At 44.4% G+C, this 20,823-nt stretch overlaps 1 protein-coding gene across 2 annotated transcripts in view; it reads right to left on the reverse strand.

The window, feature by feature from the left end:
- The window catches only part of st6gal2a (ST6 beta-galactosamide alpha-2,6-sialyltranferase 2a), a 39,659-nt gene extending 24,010 nt beyond the window's left edge, over window positions 1-15,649 (reverse strand). The window contains exon 1 of one of the 2 annotated variants that reach the window (XM_077001895.1): window positions 15,479-15,649. The gene's annotated coding sequence lies outside the window, so the exon portion shown is untranslated. Of the gene's footprint in view, window positions 1-14,949; window positions 15,376-15,478 lie in introns of those variants that run through there. The other variant, XM_077001896.1, reaches the window with a different exon arrangement.
- Between the last annotated feature and the right edge of the window lie 5,174 nt (window positions 15,650-20,823).

A 20,823-nucleotide genomic window follows, 5' to 3' on the forward strand; every position in this document is an offset into this window, starting at 1 on the left:
ACTGATTTGAACTGGGGAACTAAATCTCGCAGAGGAAGGGATTAGTCAAATCTCCCATTTCAGTACATCTACTGAATGCCATTGTTTGTAATGAGCCTCAGCACCCTGGCGTGCACAGACAGGATCCCTACTCGGGCCGAGATAGAAGGCACGTCCATGGTCCTCGCCTTCGGCTCCACGCAGCCCATTTGGGGTATATTTGGAGTGGGGATCGGTGCCAGTCCTGCCTGCCTGCTGTACCAGACAGGGCCGCACACACAGATAACAGGAACTGTCGCTTGGCCTGTTCAGGGCAAATGGATCTGCTTTTTGATGGCGAATGGCAGGAAGTGCAGTCACACCTGTCAGCAGTTCCACACACCAGCCCATTGTCCGTGCAACGACTGCACACCAGGACACACAGCCCTGCTCTGACTAACACGCCCCAGGCCACGATCCTTACAATGCCTGTGTGCTCAAGAAGCAGTGCTGAGTCAGAGAATTAACTGTAAATCTCAGGATTTAACCCCCCCCCCCCCCCCCCCAACATATGCTCCGAGTTGTGGAGGCTCTCTTTTTTTTTTTTTTTACAATCTCTTTTATGAGATTAAGAGATACTTATATTTATAGAGCAATTACAAGGTAATGAGAAAATACATTACTCCTACAAGAACAGAGAGACTATAACAAATACATTATAAACCATAGATTTTGTGTTTTGGGTTATAATGTCTTAGCATTTAGTAACTGAATTCTCAAACTCTATATAGACGGTGGACTGCAGAAATGTCAGAGATTCCAAGTCCTCTTTACCCGTTTTGTTTAAAATGAAACCTGACTACGAAGGAGTATATTTAATTCCACAGGACTGGCAGGCACTGTACCACTAGTTTCAGTACATTACAATTCTTGTATATAACCTTTCCTGTACAAACAACAAATGTTGTGAATTTCCCCATTGCGGGACTAATAAAGGTTTATCTTATCTTATCTTAAAACAGTTACCACACAGTTAACACCAACACACACACATACACATCCCTCAGAAAGCAACTACTTCCCCATCACATAAACTACAGCCCATCAACGCAAAGGCGAATCCCTGCTCGAGTCAAAATCCTTCTGTCATAAGGCAGGAGACGAGGCTTAACCAGCCGTTGCTAAGTAGGTCCACCAAGATAACGGGCTTAAACCAACATGATACCACCCATCAACGCTTCAAAGAAAGCCCACCTTTAATTCTTGGATAGTACCAAAAATTTTTGCCCCAGTCAGTAATGTGAACAGAACACATATTGTCCATTATTTGTTTAAAGAAAGCAACATTGTTGGTATTTTTCACCAAATTAGACATATCTTTAGTAAGACTTTTTACACATCATTCTATGATAATCAGAAGAAGTTGGTGTTCGAGTGTTTCATTTCTGGGTGCTTCATCCCTTGGTAGGACAGGCTCTGTTTTATTTTAAGGATACTAGCATGTTAGTATACTAGGGTGATAATCAGTCTGGGGTAGTTTTGGATTAGACTTAGATTTGGATTACATGGGCAGGATTAACACCGATTAGAGTGTTACATTCAATTTTGCAGTTTTTGCAGACCTCAAAAGACGTCCACTCCGTAACAAAGATAGAAATACCAGTAAATAGTTTTAGTTTCATTATTTGTATCATCCAAGACAGTAGTATTCGGTTGGCTATAGAACTGCCATTCTGTAATCCCAAAAACTGATTTCAAGATACTCTTGCCAAGCGATCTTCTACCTAGCTAAGTATCTTACCTTTTCTTGGCCAAGTACCAACCTATGGCTCCTCTTACATCTAGTTTTACCTGTACATTCCCTAAGTGACAGTTCTCTGGCATTCTTCCTCTCTTCCATTCACTTGACCTGACCTTCAACCTCTGCCCTGTCTCACAGGCATCAATGGTCTTCAGCAGACCCTCAGCCGTAGACATCAATGTAACAGCCGGAAGTAAGCAGAGACCATCACATCCACACCGACCTCCTCTTCCTCTCTTCTCAACCCTCTCCCACCAACATCCTCCATCAGACGTGAAGGACGTGAGGAATCAATCAACTCCTCGCACCACAAATATTCACTACCCATAAGTCTCTTCTACATCCTTTATGTATGGTTGTCCCTAATGTCTACAGAAGACACCTTGTCCACTTCTCCTACCATGACCTTTTGAATCACATCCCTGTACTGTGAAAAGTCTCAAGCTTTGATAATAATCCTCACAGTAACCTATTTATGCGGTCATGAGGATATGGTTTCCATTTTGATTTTTTTACACTTTAAACAAACAAACAAACAAAAAGAGAGTCACTTTGATGTATTGTGTATGTTTAATACTATGAATTAGTCCTGACCAATAAATTGCATTTTCATCATCATCGTGATAAGAACATGTGCAATAAACACATTGCAGAAGACGTCATGAATGAGGAATCAGGTGTATGGTCCATGTAAATAAGAGATTTCTCTTATTTGACCAATCAAATAAAGCATCCACATCAAGACCACCTGGCCGTTAATCATCCTCAGATTGTTCTGCTCTGAAAAAAACTTTTTTTGATTTTCATGACTGTCGTCGGTCGCTAAATGTCTTGTTCTATTGTCGTGTTCTCGTTGATGTTAAACTCTTTCGCTTGGAGATTTGGGTCGGCTTCTTTATTTGTCCCTGCATCTTCTCCACCCAGGACCCAGGAGTTTAGAAAATATTTAATTTAAAAACACTTTAATTAAACAGGAGAGAGAGTTAGAGGAGAGTTGAAACACAGTAGATAATTACATATACATTCATATTGTGTGATTATACTGCACAGCCCTGCACTGGTATAACGACAAAGTTGAATTGACAAATTGAATTGATTTTCAGTACTTGGCAAGAACTTTGATTGAGAGTGACTTACATGTATATATTCATCAGCTAACGCACACACGGCCTCGAAATCTCTCAGTGTGCAACCAGCAGGAATGGAACCCACAACCATGACGTCGCTAATCACCTTGACCAGGAGGGCATATTGGTGCTGTTTTTACCCCTCCACCATCCTCTTTTTTAATACCCCCTGCCAGTTGCCTCCCCAGCAGCAAACTGGGAGCTTCCAGGCCTGGCTGCGCTGTTGGAAGGGCTCAGCCTGGAGACCAACACCTACTGCCACCCCCACACACCTGCTCTCATGTCAACCTCCATCTGTTCACCGGGAAGCACGCGTGAACCCTGACCCCGAGAGACTGGCTGTTGGCATTTCCATCGTGTACCTGGGCACGGAATGACGTCTCGCCTCCAGGCGAGAAGAGACTGTGTCCCAACTGCTCCTATAAACAGACGCCAGCCTCACACAGAAGCAGCTTCAAACAGTCCCACCTGCTCAGACCACAGACACACACACTCTACACACACACCCCTACACCCTCCCCCACCTCCACACACACGAACACACACACACATACTCACACCCCCCATTATCTGGGTGGAAATGAGGCCTTATTATTATCATAGCCACCTGCATGGTGGAGACTCCACTGAGCAGTGCTCTGTTGCCCAGCACTGCAGCTCACAGAGCCAGGCCTATAATTACCACACACACACACACACACACACACACACACACACACACACACACACACACACACAGTGCATTTACATCCCGTCAAGCCAGGACCCAGTGCAGAGTCACATCCCAGACTGAGCCGTCTTAACCCAACCACTAATACCATCTCACTCCTCAGCTCTGAACCAATCAGCCATGTGTGGAACTCGCCCACACAAACACCCCACAGCAAACAGTTCACCTCACAAGCTCCATGTGGAGCTTTCAAAGGCGCAGTCAACACAGCGTATGATATTAAAAAGGTCTGGGGAGAATGTGTATTATTCACACACGTGAACCTACAGATGGAGTTTTTTTCTATAAGAATCACACAAGCTATGCTTGGTAGGTTAGCTTTTGTTTAAATGACTGCTCACACTAGTGGGAACCAGAGAGGTGTGAACACAGGTCTGATAGAAAAGCCGTGTGGGAGTGTCAAATGAAATTATCTTCATGATTGCTTGTAGACACGGGAAAGACACCAATTATAAAAAATTTGTACACTTATATATTGTGCCCACAAAACCAACATGAATATAAGAAGAAAGCAAAAAATGGATTTAGCTTCTCTGGGGACTTAACACTGATGGATTCTATAAACACAACAAAACACACTGATATTGGTTGCGCACTATTGTATTACATACAATGTTCATATTTGACATTCTCAAACCTCAGTCTCAGGCCAACTGGTGTAAACCAAACCCAACACATAAGGTCTAAAATCAACCAGTAAATAAAGAAGACAAAAGAATATGACATTGTGGCGAGGTCAGCAAAAGAGGCAGCAGAGTCATACTTACAGAGAGAGACCAAGAGAGGCTCCTGAAAACTCTAGAATGTAGAAACATCTCATCCACTTAATTGCCCACCACTAAGGGCGTACTCACACTAGGCACGGTTTGCTCGTTCCGTGCTGGGGCCCGGTTATCCCCCCTCCCCACTCCCCCGCTGGCCTGCACTCACACTCGCTTCAGCAACCCGGCCCGAGCACGCTTACGTCATCACAACGCCGCTTTATTTGGAAAAAAAGCGCGCTCGCACAACACTATAGAGTTCACGATTCTCTTTTTATTGTATTTTTGGAGTGCAGAAACACGGTGCAAGCACAGATTTATCGATAATTTAACACAACGATTGTCTGCTAATCGCTTTGCCGCTATGACTGTTTAACGTGAGCGTCGCATCACTGATGTCATGTTTGAGTTCCAGCGAAATGAACCAATCAGACGAGGCACCAAGCGGGCCCGGGCACGGATAGCGCTCACACTAGAAGCGAACCGTGCCCGAGTCCACATGAATCGTGCCCTGGCCCACCTCTTCAAAGCGGGCCCGAGCACGGTTAACTGATCCGGGCCCGGGCACGGTTGGAGCGCTCACACTAGCCAAACGAACCGTGCTTCGGCAGGCAACCGTGCCCGGCCCCGGATTGCAGAGCCTAGTGTGAGTACGCCTTAACATTCCACATTTCAGTAGCATGAACATCAGAGCAGCAGACGGCTGGCATGCACAGCGCTGGATCTTCAAGAGCACAAGCCCAGACGCTCTAAGATAATAAGCATTAGGGGTGGGAATCGTTTACTATCTCACGATTCGATTCGATTTTGGGGGCCACGATTCGATTCAAAATCGATTTTCGATTCAAAACGATTTTTGATTAAAAAACGATTTGTTTTATAAAAATTTCTGCTTCAGTCTATAAAATCTGCATGATCTACTACAGTCTGCTTTGCAAGACAGAATGACAAATACAGAAAATAAAGTGTCTTTCACTTAATTAACAAAAATAATGTGCTTTGGTAAAATAAAATGCTTCTTGTTGTGTTACCAAAATTCTTTAGCTTAATTTTGCAAGCTCTCAGGGCTGGCTCGGATGCAGTTTCCCCAGCCGTTGCTAGGGGCACCAGAGTCAGTCCCAGACTAAACATGCGTAACCGTACACAGCCAGGTCCCTGTTTTCTCTGTGGTTGCTTATCGTTTAATGGTCTCGCCACCTCTCTCTGTTATGCTTTCTCTTCACTTATTCGAGTATCTATCTCCTGCGTCGCTTCCTGACTCATCTCAAGTTTTCCCAATCCTGTATTTCTTCCTATCCATTTTGCCTTTATTTTTGGGAAGGGTTTTATTTTGCTGCTGCGTTTTTTGCCAGTTACTTCTGCTGGCATCCTTGGTTTCGTTTTTGCGTTGCATTTATCCGCGTTGTTTTTTAGTTACTGTTGTTATTTTGCTTCCTTCTCCCATCTCTCTGCGGTTGAGTGTTATTTTCCATGCGTTGTATTTTCTATTTACTCCGTGCCCTCACGGTTTTTGTTTCTATTCTTTTGCGCGTTTAGTCTTCCGCGTTGTTTTGTTTGTTCTTCTGGGTCGCTGTGTGCGTTTCCCTCTCGCTAATACATTTGACAAGTATCAAATGTCTTGCTCTTGCGAGCCGGCACTTGGGTCCACTCTTCTTTATATTATTTCACGCAGTGTGTACGTTCCCGTGCTCACCGCGTTACACAAGCTTTGCACACGAGCTACATTGTGTCAAGTTCGGTCTTCCCTGGCATTTCGGTAAAAACCAAAATGAACCCATATTTTTGCCTTAAATGAAGACGGGACAGGTTGAATATCTCTTTCCTCCATTTGTTTTGAAACTTTTCCGAGTGTGTCCCAGAATCTGCTGCGTAAAGTCTCGCGTAATTTTTTAATTACGTAACGTGAGACTTCACCACGACTTAGAATCGATTTTGGGACATTTAAAATCGATTCTGAATCGTAGTAAATGAGAATCGATTTTTGATATATGAATCGATTTTTTGGCACACCTCTAATAAGCATATTTCATCATGGGAATTGCCACATGCCTTGCCAGACAGGTCAGGTGAAATTTGGGAGGAATTCTAACCAAAAATGACACAATAACAACTATTGTGAGTCCTGAAAACAGGACTTTTGTGTTGTTGTTCTCTGTGATTCTCTAAGGAACAGATAGCTTGTTTAATGTGCACACACACACACACACGCACCCAGTTCCCCATGCATCTCCGAACTTGCACAGTAACTGTGGAGTATTGATGAGTCACAGATGAGAAGAACCACTCTGACATGCACTGATGATGCTCCAACAAGCTTCGGTTGCGTAAGCCCCACAGTCACGTGTGCTCCGTTTAGTAGAAGCCTAGACCAGCTACCCTAGACAGTGCCTGCCCACGTTCATTTGAGTAGTGAGTGACACATGCCATCAGAGCAGAATAGAGCATTTGAATTTTGTTTAGAATTTATTATCTCCAGGTGTTTTTTAATGATCCATACAGTATCATTTTACCCTGTTTTTATAGCAAAACATAATATGACCAGATGGTGCAGTTGCTACTCCAGTTCATTTAGGCCATCATTATACGTTATGGATTTTATTGGGTTTTAATCCAATTGAAAAAAAAGGAGTTAGAAATCTTGACAATCCCATTTAATGGCAATTATAATTGCACCTTGATTTGATAATTATATTTTTGATTTTGATTCAATGGGTGTATTATTTAGTCCTATTATATATAATTATTGAACACTTAAGATGGAATGGTTTTAAAATTCACATTCTCCCTTACTGCTCTCCCTGTCAATGTTTCTCCTTCAGGCTCGTCATTCTCTCGACGTAACCTGCACTCCATCTCTTACTCATCTCTGGCTTCAACTATCCTTACTACCCTTCCACATCCCGATTCCTTTCTATCTCTTTTCTTGGATACAGCCACAGATACATTGCTTTCTCTCGTCTGCAGTTAACCTTTTGTGTCCTCTTTCCTCCAGGCCAGCCAGATCCTCCCCACCTGCCCCGTGGCTGACTGAAGTCCTAGGCAGAAACCGGAGAGAGCTAAGAAAGGCAGAGAGGAAGTCCCAGCTTGACTTTGACCTACACTCCTATCAAGCTCTCTTCTACAAGTTCTCAACAGAGGTTACTGCTGCCAAGTCATCCTTCTACAAGGAGAAACTGGAAGCATCAGCGTCGGATCCACACAGGCTCTTTAGGATCTTTTCCTCTCTTCTCAAACCCCCCTCTCCCCCACCACCCTCTTCACTTACCCCGGAGGATTTTGTCACCTTCTTTAAGGAGAAGGTTAACAAAATCCATCAGTCATTTTCCTCTTTCTCTACATCCTTCACCAATACTCATCCTCTTACCATTAATTCCTTAACATGTTTTTCTCCTCTTTCCACAGAGGTCCTACAGCTACTTAAATCCAGCAACCCAACAACCTGCCCACTGGACCCCATTCCATCCACACTCTTCCAGACAGTCTCCATGGATCTGTTACCCTTTATCACGTTCATCATGAACAGCTCCTTGTCATCAGGCCAGGTCCCAGCTGCATTCAAGACTGCCAGAGTGGTCCCAATTCTGAAGAAGCCCACCCTGGACAGCTCAGATGTCTGCAACTACCGAACGGTATCACTCCTTTCTTACCTATCAAAAATTCTTGAGCGTGCTGTATACAACCAATTGTCTCTCTTTCTCACTCAGAACCTGCTCCAGGACCCCAACTTGTCAGGCTTCAAACCAGCACACTCAACAGAAACGGCCCTCATAGCAGTGACTGAGAAGCTCCAGACTACAAGAACATCCAAACTGTCATCGGTTCTGATCCTTCTGGACCTCTCTGCAGCTTTCGACATGGTGAACCACAAGATCCTTCTATCTGTCCTCGCTGACCTGGGAATCGCAGGCTATGCATGAAAGTGGTTTGAGTCCTATCTAGAGAGGCGTTCTTATCAAGTAACATGGAGAGGGTCTACATCTGCTCCTTGCAGCCTCCTTACTGGTGTCCCTCAAGGCTCAGTGCTAGGTCCTCTCCTCTTTTCACTCTACACCCGTTCTCTTGGTGATGTAATTACCTCTCATGGTTTCTCCTACCACTGCTATGCTGATGACACTCAACTAATGCTTTCCTTCCCACCATCTGATACTCAGGTTTGCAGCCGTATCTCTGCATGTCTGACTGACATCTCTTCATATATGGCAGCTCATCATCTAAAGCTCAATCCCAGCAAGACTGAGCTGCTGTTCATCTCTGGAGCTACAGGTTCTCAGCAGGATCTTGCCATCTCATTCGAGAACTCTTTGATTGTTCCGTCTAAAGATGCAAGAAACCTTGGGGTGACTCTGGATGACCAGTTGTCGTTCTCTGCCCATATTACAAACCTGACTCGGTCATGCAGATACTTTCTCTACAACATCCGACGTATCCGACCCTTCCTCTCTCAGGAGGCCTCCCAGGTGCTTGTCCAGTCTCTTGTCATTTCAAGGCTCGACTACTGCAACTCGCTCCTGGCTGGTCTTCCTCTGCAGGCCATCAGGCCCTTGCAACTGATCCGGAATGCAGCAGCAAGGCTTGTCTTCAATCTACCCAAGTTCACTCATGTCACTCCACTGCTGTGCTTCCTTCACTGGCTTCCCGTGGCTGCTCGCATACAGTTTTAAAATTCTGATGCTTGCCTACAAAGCCAAAAATGAACCAGCTATGGTATGAAGGACCTTATGGCAATGGTCGAGCCCTTCGCGCTTCAAGTATGGCTCGGCTTGACCCGCCATCCCTCAAGATTCATGGAAGACACGCGACAAGATGCTTCTCTGTCCTGGCTCCCAGATGGTGGAACGAACTTCCACTGGCTATCCGAACAGCGAACTCTCTCGCGGTTTTCAAACACAGACTGAAGACCCATCTCTTTGTAAAGCACTTATAAGCACTAATCTACTGAAGCATTGGTATAGATTGTAATTGCACTTTATCTCTGGGAACTGTTTATGGCAGTGCTTGAGCTCGAGTAGTTTGGACTTAAACCTGTTTATACTAGATAGAGATGCATATTCTGACTAAACACTTAGCACTTTTGTAAGTCGCTCTGGATAAGAGCGTCTGCTAAACGCCGTAAATGTAAAATAAATGATATAGGCTTTAATAATCTCTATAGCTCTCAGAGAGCAGAAATATTACAGCTAGCAATCTTGGAAGCTGTTGTGATTACTCAACAATACCTCATGGCCACATAAGCCCCCTGCAAGCAGTTAACCCATCAGGTTATATTTCTATAACTCACCTCACTTCATGCGAGTTTGTAAATAGGTAAATAAACAAGCACATTTCAACTCCCCAAGATCAGCGACATTAATGTGAGTTGCAAAAATATGAAGAAAAAGTGCTTAGTGGCTGAGTGATCGTGTTTTCAGAAAACCAACAAGCAAAGTGACATGCCAGAATCAGAAGACACACTGATAAGATCATGTCTACACAGGGCCGTCACAGCGCCGCCTGATCTGGTGTCACGTTCGGTGTGGAAATGAAACAGACAATGCCAAGGACACAACACGGTGACGAGGGTTAGTCAGGTTCGAGACCAACGAGAGACAGCAGAACCTCTTCTTCAATTGCGCAAGAGCGTGTGTGTGTGTGTGTCAGGAAGTGTGGCATTTTTGTGGGTAGTCTACACTTGGCTCAAATGTTGTGTCTGATGTCAGATGATTTGTCTTCCTTTAAAACAAAGCACAAAATAGACAAATCACTGTGCATCACAAGGATCCGCATTACAAAATAGTTAATGTTTAAAGACAGACGCAAACACTACCAACCTAATCAAGGAAACCTTAACCTTAACCAAGTGGCAGACTGGTGTAGAGACTGATCCAAACGATTTTGCAGGAAAATCTCGAACAAGGCCTCATTAGTTCATATAAATCACATATTAAGTAATTACTGCAATTTCCTAACAGTCCTGCTCATGTTGAATTCCAACCTCCATGGGGGAAAGAAGAGACCGTCAAGCCCCGTAACGTCCCTGGGAGCTGCTGTAGATTATGCTAACCGTTAAATGTTTATTGGCTACAAAGAAAAGGTGATACTGGTACAATGTCAGCCAATTTACTGCAGGTTCAAAGGTGCCCTTTAACATGTATATCATAGCTGTGCCTCTATTTTGGGCTTTATTTCTGTTAATAGACTTTTTTCTATTAGTAACTAAAGGTCAGAAGAGTCCACAGCACTTAAACTGAGGATTTCAGAATTGGTTTATGTAGAGGTAGCTGTTGTCTAAAATGAAAATGACAAGGTCATACAAACGTACACTAGCACAACTTTTCATCTACTTTCTCCTACATACTAACGTTCACCTAAAAATGAAAGATGAGGACAAATGAGGACCCCTTTCGGCAATTCCCGTTTAGGGGTCGCCACTAAACTTCGTAAAGTAAAATAAACAAATAAGCATTTCAGCTACTGTCACGAAGATGCCTCAAAATGCAAAGTGGCTGATTTTGGGTGCCTTATATAAAATTAACATTACCATAACCACGCCTCCTCCTCCCCAAACTTCAAATGCGTGCGTGTTGGCTCTGGGAACCATGACTTCAAGTTAGTAGTTGCTCATGGAGTAATGTGTAGCGGATTCTGTTTCAGCCCACGAGGTTGAGACTGTCAAAAAGCGAAGGGGGACCACAAATGTCCATCTGGCTGATGCAAGAGCACATAAAAAGTGACTGATCTACAAGGTCTACAAGAGTTTTCTGTGGAATTTATCTGGAGTGCATTATTGCAGCCTCACCTTCGCACACCAAGAGCAAATGTTTACAAGCCAGTAGTTAGACTCCATTACCCTTCCATTGTGTGACTCTAATTGAAGTCCATTCAGTCTCCGAGAGATCTGAAACCCGCCGCTTTTAGCAGCCATGGATACGTTTCCCCCCGTGGCTGCTGACTCATGGTTCCAGCCCCAGTGCCCTGTTGTCATCATCCGTTACGCACCCCCCCCCCCCCCCCAACCGGAGAGAGAGAGAGCCAGGCTGGTCCGGCTGGAGATCCAAACCCAACGACCATTTATCAGACATGACCTTTATCAGACCTTCCCACTGCAGGATCAGACAGCAGCAAGGCCTCTCCTATTAAAATGAGAACACCCAACAGTCAAAGTTTCAAAATGACCACAAAGTCAAATCTACAGCTTTCAGTGTTGCGCATGTGCGCACGCTGTCAGACGAGGAAATTATGAGAACATGCACGTGTAAGCCGCACCATGACTAAGAGCTGACGTGCTTATACAGGCCTAAAAAAAACCCAAAACAAAGCGCAAAACGACCAGCGGGAAACAGCGGATAAGTCAAATTCTGAATAAAGGAAACATTCACTGCAGTTTTCTATCCCTGAATGGCTCCGTTTAAAGAGGCCATGATTCACTCGTCTGTCTAATCTCCGACAGTGATGGCATGCATGTTGTGTACTTTGCTATTGCTGTAAAACACACCAGCACACTAGCTGCTTCTGTCTATATTACAATTTTGCAGCCAGCCCTGTTCACTCTTCACTGCACTACAGTCATCTGGTCATTGAGTGCTGAATGATACTTTTCCATACAACACTTTTGGAAACTGATCTCAGACCTGAAGCATGCAGAAGCACGTTGCAGATGGATGTCAATGCACTTAAAGCACCGTCTTATGAATTCAGCTTAACATTATTGATTCGATATATGATCAAAAGTATGTGGACGTTATTATTGTTCATGTGCTTCTGGTATGCTCACTGCAAACATGCAACTGTGCAATATTGATGGACGGTGGCTAGAAGGATGTGAAGACTGAAGACTGTGGTGCACGTCAACGTCAGCACGTTAACTCATTCAGGAGATCTATGAAAGGGGTGGGTGTGCACACAAGCCAAAGATAATGTACAATGCTAAGTGTTGACTGGTGTATAGCACACAACTACTGGACTCTGGAGCAGTGGAAACGTGTCCTCTAGAGTGGTGAATCACACTTCAGCAACTGGTGGTCTGATCATCAAATCCGATAATGCCAAGAGAACATAACCTACTGAAATGCACAGAGCCAAGAGTGCATGTTGGCGGCACTGGGCACTGGCCTGGTTTCTAGGGTGTGGGCGGGGTCTCTTACCTCTGGAGAAGGGAATGTTATTGCTACAGAACAAAAGGATAGTTTAGAGATCTACATGCTTTGAAATTTGTGGAAACAGTTTGGTTCACTTTCCTGTGTCAGCCTGACTGTGCCCCTCTGCCCAAAACCAGGTCAATAAATGCAGCATTTGATGTTTCTGGTGCTGTGGAACCCCACACCAAACAGCACTAACCTCAAGCCCACTGCAGACCTTGAAGAGAAACTCTAACGTCATTTGCGAGCCAGGCTCTCTCATCCAACTTCAGTGCCTGACCTTATAAAATCTCTTCGGAGTGAATGTGAACCCATTCCCACACACACTCTCCAACATCGTATGAAAATGAAGGCCTTTATAGCCAAAAGGAGGGGGTTAGGGTGGGGGCTTGGGTGGGAAGTGACTCCACATTAATTCCCATGGTTTTTGGAACACGCTTAAAGGTCTATTGGTGTACACACCTTTAACCATACAAAAAGATGTAAATGTGAAACAAGTGAAACGTGTAGCTCATGCAGTTATGACTACACCTACATCTTTACTACAGCACACTAGTTCCACTCTCACTTTTATATATGTATGTATGTGTGTGTGTGTGTGTGTGTGTGTGTGTGTGTGTGTGTATTAGACACAGCAACATGTCATTCATAACAGGTCATTCATAAAAAAAGAAAGATTACTGTGAAAATGATGCATCTGTTCAGAGAACAAATGAAATGTCCATCAGTTGATTGAATCGTGAGAACACTGAACTGCTATGAGAAGTGTGGGGATGTATGGGGGTGTGTGGGGATGTATGGGGGTGTGCCAAATCTACCCGGTAACACAGCTAGAACAGACCTTGGAAATCACTCGTCCTCAGCTTAGGCTCCTATATGTATTAAAGGTGCCATACACACAACTTATAAGCCCCCCACTTATCCCAGTGACTCACCGCACTGGGACGCTACTCTGAAACATTCCTCAAACCAGTAACGTGATATAGGGCTGACTTTGCATGGAACCTATATAGGACTGATAAATCGTTTAGTCAAATAACACAGTATGTAGCAACATCTGGTTTATCATATTGTCATTAAAATGAGCCAGTCTTAATCAATCATTCCCTAACTCATCAGTGTATTAGAGGAAATTTATTAGATGATCCATGTGGTCTGCCTAATTGTAACCAACAGGTTTGTTTTGTTTTGTTTTTTGCTGTTTTGGTTTATTTTAATGACAAAGGAAATGCTGAGGTGAGGAATATTGATAGCATGTCAAGTCTTAAGCATTCTGTCAATACTTCCCACTTCAACTCGCCACAGTCCACAATGAAAAGTGACAGACAAAATGAAACAGCATAATCATAGGAGAGACAGCAGTACCTATCAGTGATTCTCTGCAATGCCAGTGTAGGATAGAAAGGCTGTAAAAAAATTATCTTCTCCCAGAGTCTAAGCTAGAAATCGAATCAACAACGAATGTGAACCAGATACCACGGTTTCTACCAAAACACCTAAAAAAAACCACAATGTGACATTTGGTTCAACAGCTGCTTGCTACCCAAGAGCTCTCCGTGTCTTGTCATTAGTGAGCTGAAGTTCTTTGAAACAACCAAACAACTTCTGCATGAACTACAGGCATTTCAAGCCATGACGCCGTCTTCACCGACGTCTTCAGCCAGTCTGATTCCAAGATGACTGTGTTCCCCTCGGCTCCCACAACACACTCACTTCTGGTTGCAATTAGACCTGAGCACACAACAGCAGAAAGGAACAAATAATACAGCGTTTGGTCCCAACCCACTGCTGGGTTGCTCCTCCCTCTCCTGTCGACAAACGGCCCATCAGATCAAAGGCAGACCTGGGGAAGGTTTTCCTCTGACTACGTGTCCTCCAGCTCACTTCAAGCCTGTCCAGACTTGCCTACGCAACTTGTCTGAGACTGTACTGTCTCGTAGATACTGAAAAGATTATGGACGTATCCCTCCCCATAACACAGACGGAGCCCCAGAGAGAGAGACAATTATACTGGATAAACCTTCCATCTGGCTGATAAAGCAGGTCAAGTTGAATGGATGCAGGAGAAAAGACCGTCAGCAACAGGCCACACCAGACAAAAGATGTAAGAACTCAAATATTAAAACAAGAAATTATAATCAGCAAACGGTGTTAAACCTCAGCTGCTGAACACCGTCCCAGGAAACCACCATCAAGCAAACAGAGCCTACATGCAGCACGTATACAAACATATGTACATGCATTACATACGTAAACACACACACCCACACACATTATATATGTGTATACATATATACACACGCACACAGCACATTCTGTGTTTATTTTTTGTATGTCCTAGGCATGAATCAGTTCACTCCATTGGGTGGGCTGACAAAAATCTGGTTTTAAAAGGCGCGCCGAATGCACTAAACACAGGTAATCCATATACAAGTAGTTAGACAAACGTAGCACGCACGTGAAATTCCTCATTGTTTGTGAATGAGTTCACTCCAGAAGAGTCGGCGCTCGCGGACGGATCAAGCGCGAGCCTCGCTGCACGCGGGGAGGAATGTTTGATCCCAGACCACTTCAAGAACACAAAGGGTACGCTGCAGTGTTGATCGAGTCAAAAGCCACGATGCTCTTCAAGTGAAACACCACCTAGCCATCAAGCCACGCTTTGTGCTGGAGGTGTTCCGCTACCTTGTTTTAACACAAACAACGGGTGTAATATATAGCCAATCTCAACTTGATTCCACGGATGTGTGCGCGGGGGGGAAGACCATCGAACAAATGACCGTCTGTTGTCTAATCATCACGAAATTACTGACTAACAATGAAAACAAGATTGGAGGTTTAAGTCGCTATTTCGCCGCTCTGGACACACGATACTCTTAGTCGCTGCGAATAGCTCGCTCTTTCGAAGGTTTGCAGTTTGCAGTCGCAAAGCGGTCGTCCGCTAGCCCTAAATGTCTGCTTGGCGACGACATGGGCGCGTGCCTTACCTGAGAAATCAGCCCGCGTTCATCGTTTCACTGCGGCGTGCAGCGCTCGCGCTTCTCCTCACAGTCTATTGTTCGTCGTCTGGACGGCGCGAGCCAACGACATGCTGCGTGCACGACTGATGCTTCGAATGTAGCGGACCGCGCGCTTGGCGTTACGGCGCTGGTGCTACTATAGACTTGGGGGGGGGGGGGGGGGGGGGGGGGGAGTAGCTCGTGCTACTCGGACTTGCACTCGGGCGCCGCTGTCGTCGGCTATTAATAACTAGAATAAACCTAACCCGTTGGAAAAGCCAGATGTACCTTGTGACATTGAGTTTCCAACATTGTGTGTCTTTTGGGGATCTATGTGAAAAATAATTAAACGTTCTAAACGTTTTTTTTTATTCTGGTTGCATTATCTGTTGGAAATGTTAGTATGCGGTAAAAGTATGTGGGCAGTAAAGTCTAAATTGTTGATTTTCACACTGACACCAGATGAAAGTGAAGAGGGTTATTCTGTCTTCGTTTTCTTTATTCAAGACCTGATTTCTGCGACCTCTTCCACGTCTCTGTTGTGTTACTATATTTCTTTATACATATTTCTTTATATTTAAATCAACAGTATCCTATTACAGAACCTGTGCCGTTCTTTCTTTGATTAAACTATGTGAAATGCATAATGTAGTTTTTGCCTGTTGAACAGTTAAAATTGTGCCACTAAGCACTGTCAAATGAGTCTGGAGCATTTTCATAAAATTACAGGAAATGTTTCTATACACTTAATTTTGTGTGTTCCTACAATAAGTCTCTGGCTTACAGTTGAACAATCACCTGGCCCTGGGTACACAACCCGGTTAAATAAGATTACTTCAAAGCAAAAGTACGGTGAGTGTAATTGTACATGTAGACCGGGTGATCAAAGACTCAGATGCTTACACCCATCTCCATGTATACCATGGTATATTGTATGCATGCATGTGTGTGTGTGTGTGAGGGGGGGGGTGAGCATCTGTGCACCTCAAAAATGTCCATTTAGTCAAGCTGTTGTCTCTTTATCTAGCACTACACTGAGTGCTGTGTTCATCTCTCTGCTCCTGCAAGCTTTGAGGAGAATGAACGTTAAATGTCTTTGGACCGATTCTTCCTCCAGCCCATAACAAGCCCTTCAATAATCAGTAGTCTCTCAGCACTCACAGCCCATAACAAGCCCTTCAGTAATCAGTAGTCTCTCAGCACTCACAGCACATGCATGGAATTTCAGTTCAGCAGCAGAACAAAGTTAGTGCAGATCCTCCAGTGGGTTCCTCCCCATAACCTGCTGCATATGCTGCAGCTGATATCCTGGAGGTGCTATACTGCCCCAACTTGTTCACATCAAAGCTGTGGGCACTTTCAGACCAGACTGCTACTATTAATTAACCTGTTTAGTTTCCAGTCTGTGTCTTTTTTAGTCTTTTTCGTTTTCATTCTGTCAGCCCTCCTTTTCTTAGGCGAAGTTACGGATTGTCTGTATCTCAGGACTCTAATTCCCAGGGCTGACAGTCTCTCCTGGTCCTCATCAGTATTGCTGTGGTGTGAGGAGCTGTACGTAAAGAGTAGACATCAGGCTCCCATGTCTTATGTTACTCACTGCTGCAGGCACACCGCCAATTATGAGGCCTGTCGATTTTGCCTGTCATTTGCCCAGTCTGACTTACTGTCAGGGTTTTGTTACAGTGACTGTGTTTTCTCTTGCTCTCTCTCTCTCTCTATCTCTCACTTTCTTTCTCTCTCTCTCTTACTCCCTCTCTCTCATCCTCTCCAGAAGTCTCTTGGTTCCAAATCATTATATTTTCATTATCTCCTTCCTCTGAGCCCCCTGTCCGCCTGCAACCACACCCCCTCTTCCTCTTCCTCTCTGTCTTACATCTTCTGTCTCTCTCTGTCATCGTGCTCCCCTGCCACGTGAGGAGTCAGTGAAAGATAAATTACAGGACCTCATCACCTCATTTCAAACCAAGCTTCATTTCACACGCCTGTCTGTGCATCACTCCACGAAGACCAAACCTCAGTGAACATATAACGGATCGTAATAAGAAGAAACCCCCCCCCCCCCCCCCCCACTACCCTCATCACCGTCCTTGTCATCATTCTCGGATGGATGTGTAGTCTCCGGTGCCCTCCACTGCTATTTCAATGTGTCTTGCACAGAGAAAGAAGGCAAATGAGAAATTCAGTCAAAACATTCCTCCAACATGTGGCCAGTGCTCTGATTTATCCGTGTTTGTTATCGCTCAAGTATGATAATTAGGACACTTAAAGAACCAAGTCAGTGTGACAGTAACCATAGGGACAGAGCGATTCCGTGACTCTCTTGCCACCCAGAGACGCCTCAGTCTTTTGGACCCACCTGTTTGTCTGATTAGAGTGCTCTGATTAAATCTTATATGCATCAGCCTGTTTCAAAGCACATTTCATCCAAACTGCGACCTTGTTTTAAGCCTTTAGTTGCATTTTGCCTGGCATTCACAGTCACACTGAAGAGAGATCATTCCACTTCCAGCGCCATCATCTAGATTTGTTAGTCCCAAAACATTCTCCATGTGTTTCTGTTACCATGTGAAGCACCATGACCCCCAATGTGTTTTCACCCCAAACACATATGTCCAGCCGCCATCCTATTAACCCCCCCAGGCATGGTCATCAGCACACACTCATGCTTAATTGCATCAGGAAGGACATGTGGGTTATTTATTTATTTTCAGCTACGGGAAGTGATAATGGTGACTTGGTGTCGGACTTGACACCTCACATATCTCTGTGCTCAACACTACGGCCTCTGAAGCTCATGCAAATTAACCAAATCTGGTCGGGGGTGGTGTGTACCGCCTCGCCCCAGTACTCTGGTGTGTGCTGGGAGATCCAGTTGGACTTACCCAGGATCCCCAGGCCCCTGCTGGGCTGCTGACAGTCTCCTCCTGGCACCTGGGGAGGAGCGATGAGATGCGAGCCAGTTTGAGCCGGAGACGTGTCCGCCCCTCCCTGACGCACTCCCACGGACAGCCACGGGGGCTTTTAGAGGACAAATGGCACATATGACGAGCTTCAGCTTCCCTGTAAATGTGTGTTTACCTTTGACTGCAATATATGACTGCTGTCATACACCACAAAAGGCTTAGGGAAAGGTTCTGAGCTCACATAATCCTCAGGAAAACATGGAGAAAGGGTTGCTCTGGCTATTTCAGTTTATTAAAAAAAACACATTTATAATCATTTATTGTTTTTGGAGATTATGATTTTTATATCTGTGACATTTAAATACGTTGTTGTTGCTTCTGTATACACAATGAATGTCATGGTTTTATTAATTATTTGATTTACAATGCAGAGTTTCACAGAAATTTTAATTGGGTTGTGTTGAATAAACAACTCACATTATCCTATGTGTGAAGGAATTGTGTGCTTCTAAACTAAATGGGTTAGAGGACAAACATTTGTAATAGCTAAGTTGCTTCTTTCAAGACCATTGACAAACTGTTGCATCCCAGAACCACTGGTTTAGTGTATTCAGGCCCAAACAGTGTTCTTCTGTTTCCACATCAACATGGCCTGCTTTAGAAGTCACCCCATGTCTTTGTTTCAAATTTCACTCTTAAAACACTCTCTAAAGACACACTGCTCTGCACTGTATAGGATAAACACGGGTGTTGCTTCATGACTTTGCATGTATATTTGCTGTGTAATTACACTGTACCAATGGCAAGATTCGGAATTTAAGCTTACAATCATGCATGATCGCTGGGTTGCACCAGTGGTAAACTGGAGACCACTGGTACCAGTAGTATCAGATGGTATGGTGCTTCAGTCTCTATTATTAGGAGTTGTTTACAGCCAGCTCCATGCCATAGAGAACTTGCTTGTGAGGTTCATTACTAGTAAAAATATTAAAGAAATAGCTAGAGTCAAATAAAAGACATGGATGAATAATTACTATTATATCAATAACAGTCTGCCATAAGCAGAAGCAGAGAGTCAGCAAGATCAGATACATTTCAAATTAAGCAATATTCCTAAGGGTATTTGTAATGATCACATAATCCAGCGTACTGTACATGCACACATACAAATGGCAGGAAATTGAAGCCATCTAGACAATTTGGATTGTTATTAGAGATACAGCATGGTGCAGCTCAGATCTGAATGTGTGAGGCAAAATGTCTCATCGTATTAGATTAGCATAATCACGGTGACACACAACGAATCCATGATGGCACAATACTCTCTAATGCCCAGTGGGTCAGACCTGCCTCATTTACTTATCAGCACAGTTCAGGTTAATGCGTTCATTACCAAATCAGCCCCGCCAAATCAAGTATTCTCTGTTAACGTCCTTGAGAGGACGGATTTGTCAGCATCATTCGACAAGTGTGGTACTCTTATGTTAAACATCAGTTCAAAAACAAGGCTTCTTCTGAGCTCTGAAAGGCAGTGAGATACGTTAGGTTTCTGTCCTCCAGGCTGTGTGTGTGAGCTCTGATGGTGATGGCCAGCAGCACGTCTACACCAGGCATGGCAGCAGTTGCAGATGGGAATATCTAATCGGAGTAAATCACTAATTCATGCGCTGTGGCCTGTGCGCTACACAGCGCCCACGCCTTCACTGTACACAATTAAGCAGGGGAGCTGGTGAGAACCATTTAAATACACCCCCCTCCTTTTCCGGAGCGCATTGACTTGGTTCAGTCCTCCGCTGATAGAAGAGGCAGCCCTTAACCGGCAGGAACTAGGTTGTTTCCATGGCGACAGAGGCTGTGACGGACACCAGTGTTCGTGTGTTTGTGTGTGTGTACGTGTGTGTGTGTGTATGCGCGTGTGTGAATGTGTTGGTCCAACATAAGAGATGCTCAGACTGGAAACTCGGTGAGCGTTCCCAGTGAGCGTTCCCAGTGAGCAGTCCCAGTGGAGACACAAGCAGTGGTGCGGAACAGGAGCAGAGAGCTTCCCGAGTTGGACTTGTTGTGGCTGGAGTGGTACGGCAACACTCAGGTCCCCTGTGCTCCTCCCTGTACGCCTGTTTGCGTTACAGGACCACGGCGCAAAGACGTGACATAAAAGGTCTTGTTGTTTTGGATCCGTGCATCAGGACGTTGAGTTTGATACGTCACAGTGACAATTGCGGTGAAATGAATTGGTATGAATAGAAAAATATCTTCAGCACATATTTCTAGGTTTCAAAAATGTTATCCTGTTCGGAAAAAAATCATGGTGTCTCACCAAGCTATGGGTATATCTTTTGATACCGAGCTACGAACAGGAGCCTGTACAGTGAACAGCACTAGAGTTGTCCTTACAGGTATATGTCTACACACCTTCTTTCTTTCTACACA

Source organism: Brachyhypopomus gauderio, chromosome 4 (assembly GCF_052324685.1).
Source record: "Brachyhypopomus gauderio isolate BG-103 chromosome 4, BGAUD_0.2, whole genome shotgun sequence".
Classification (NCBI taxonomy): domain Eukaryota; kingdom Metazoa; phylum Chordata; class Actinopteri; order Gymnotiformes; family Hypopomidae; genus Brachyhypopomus; species Brachyhypopomus gauderio.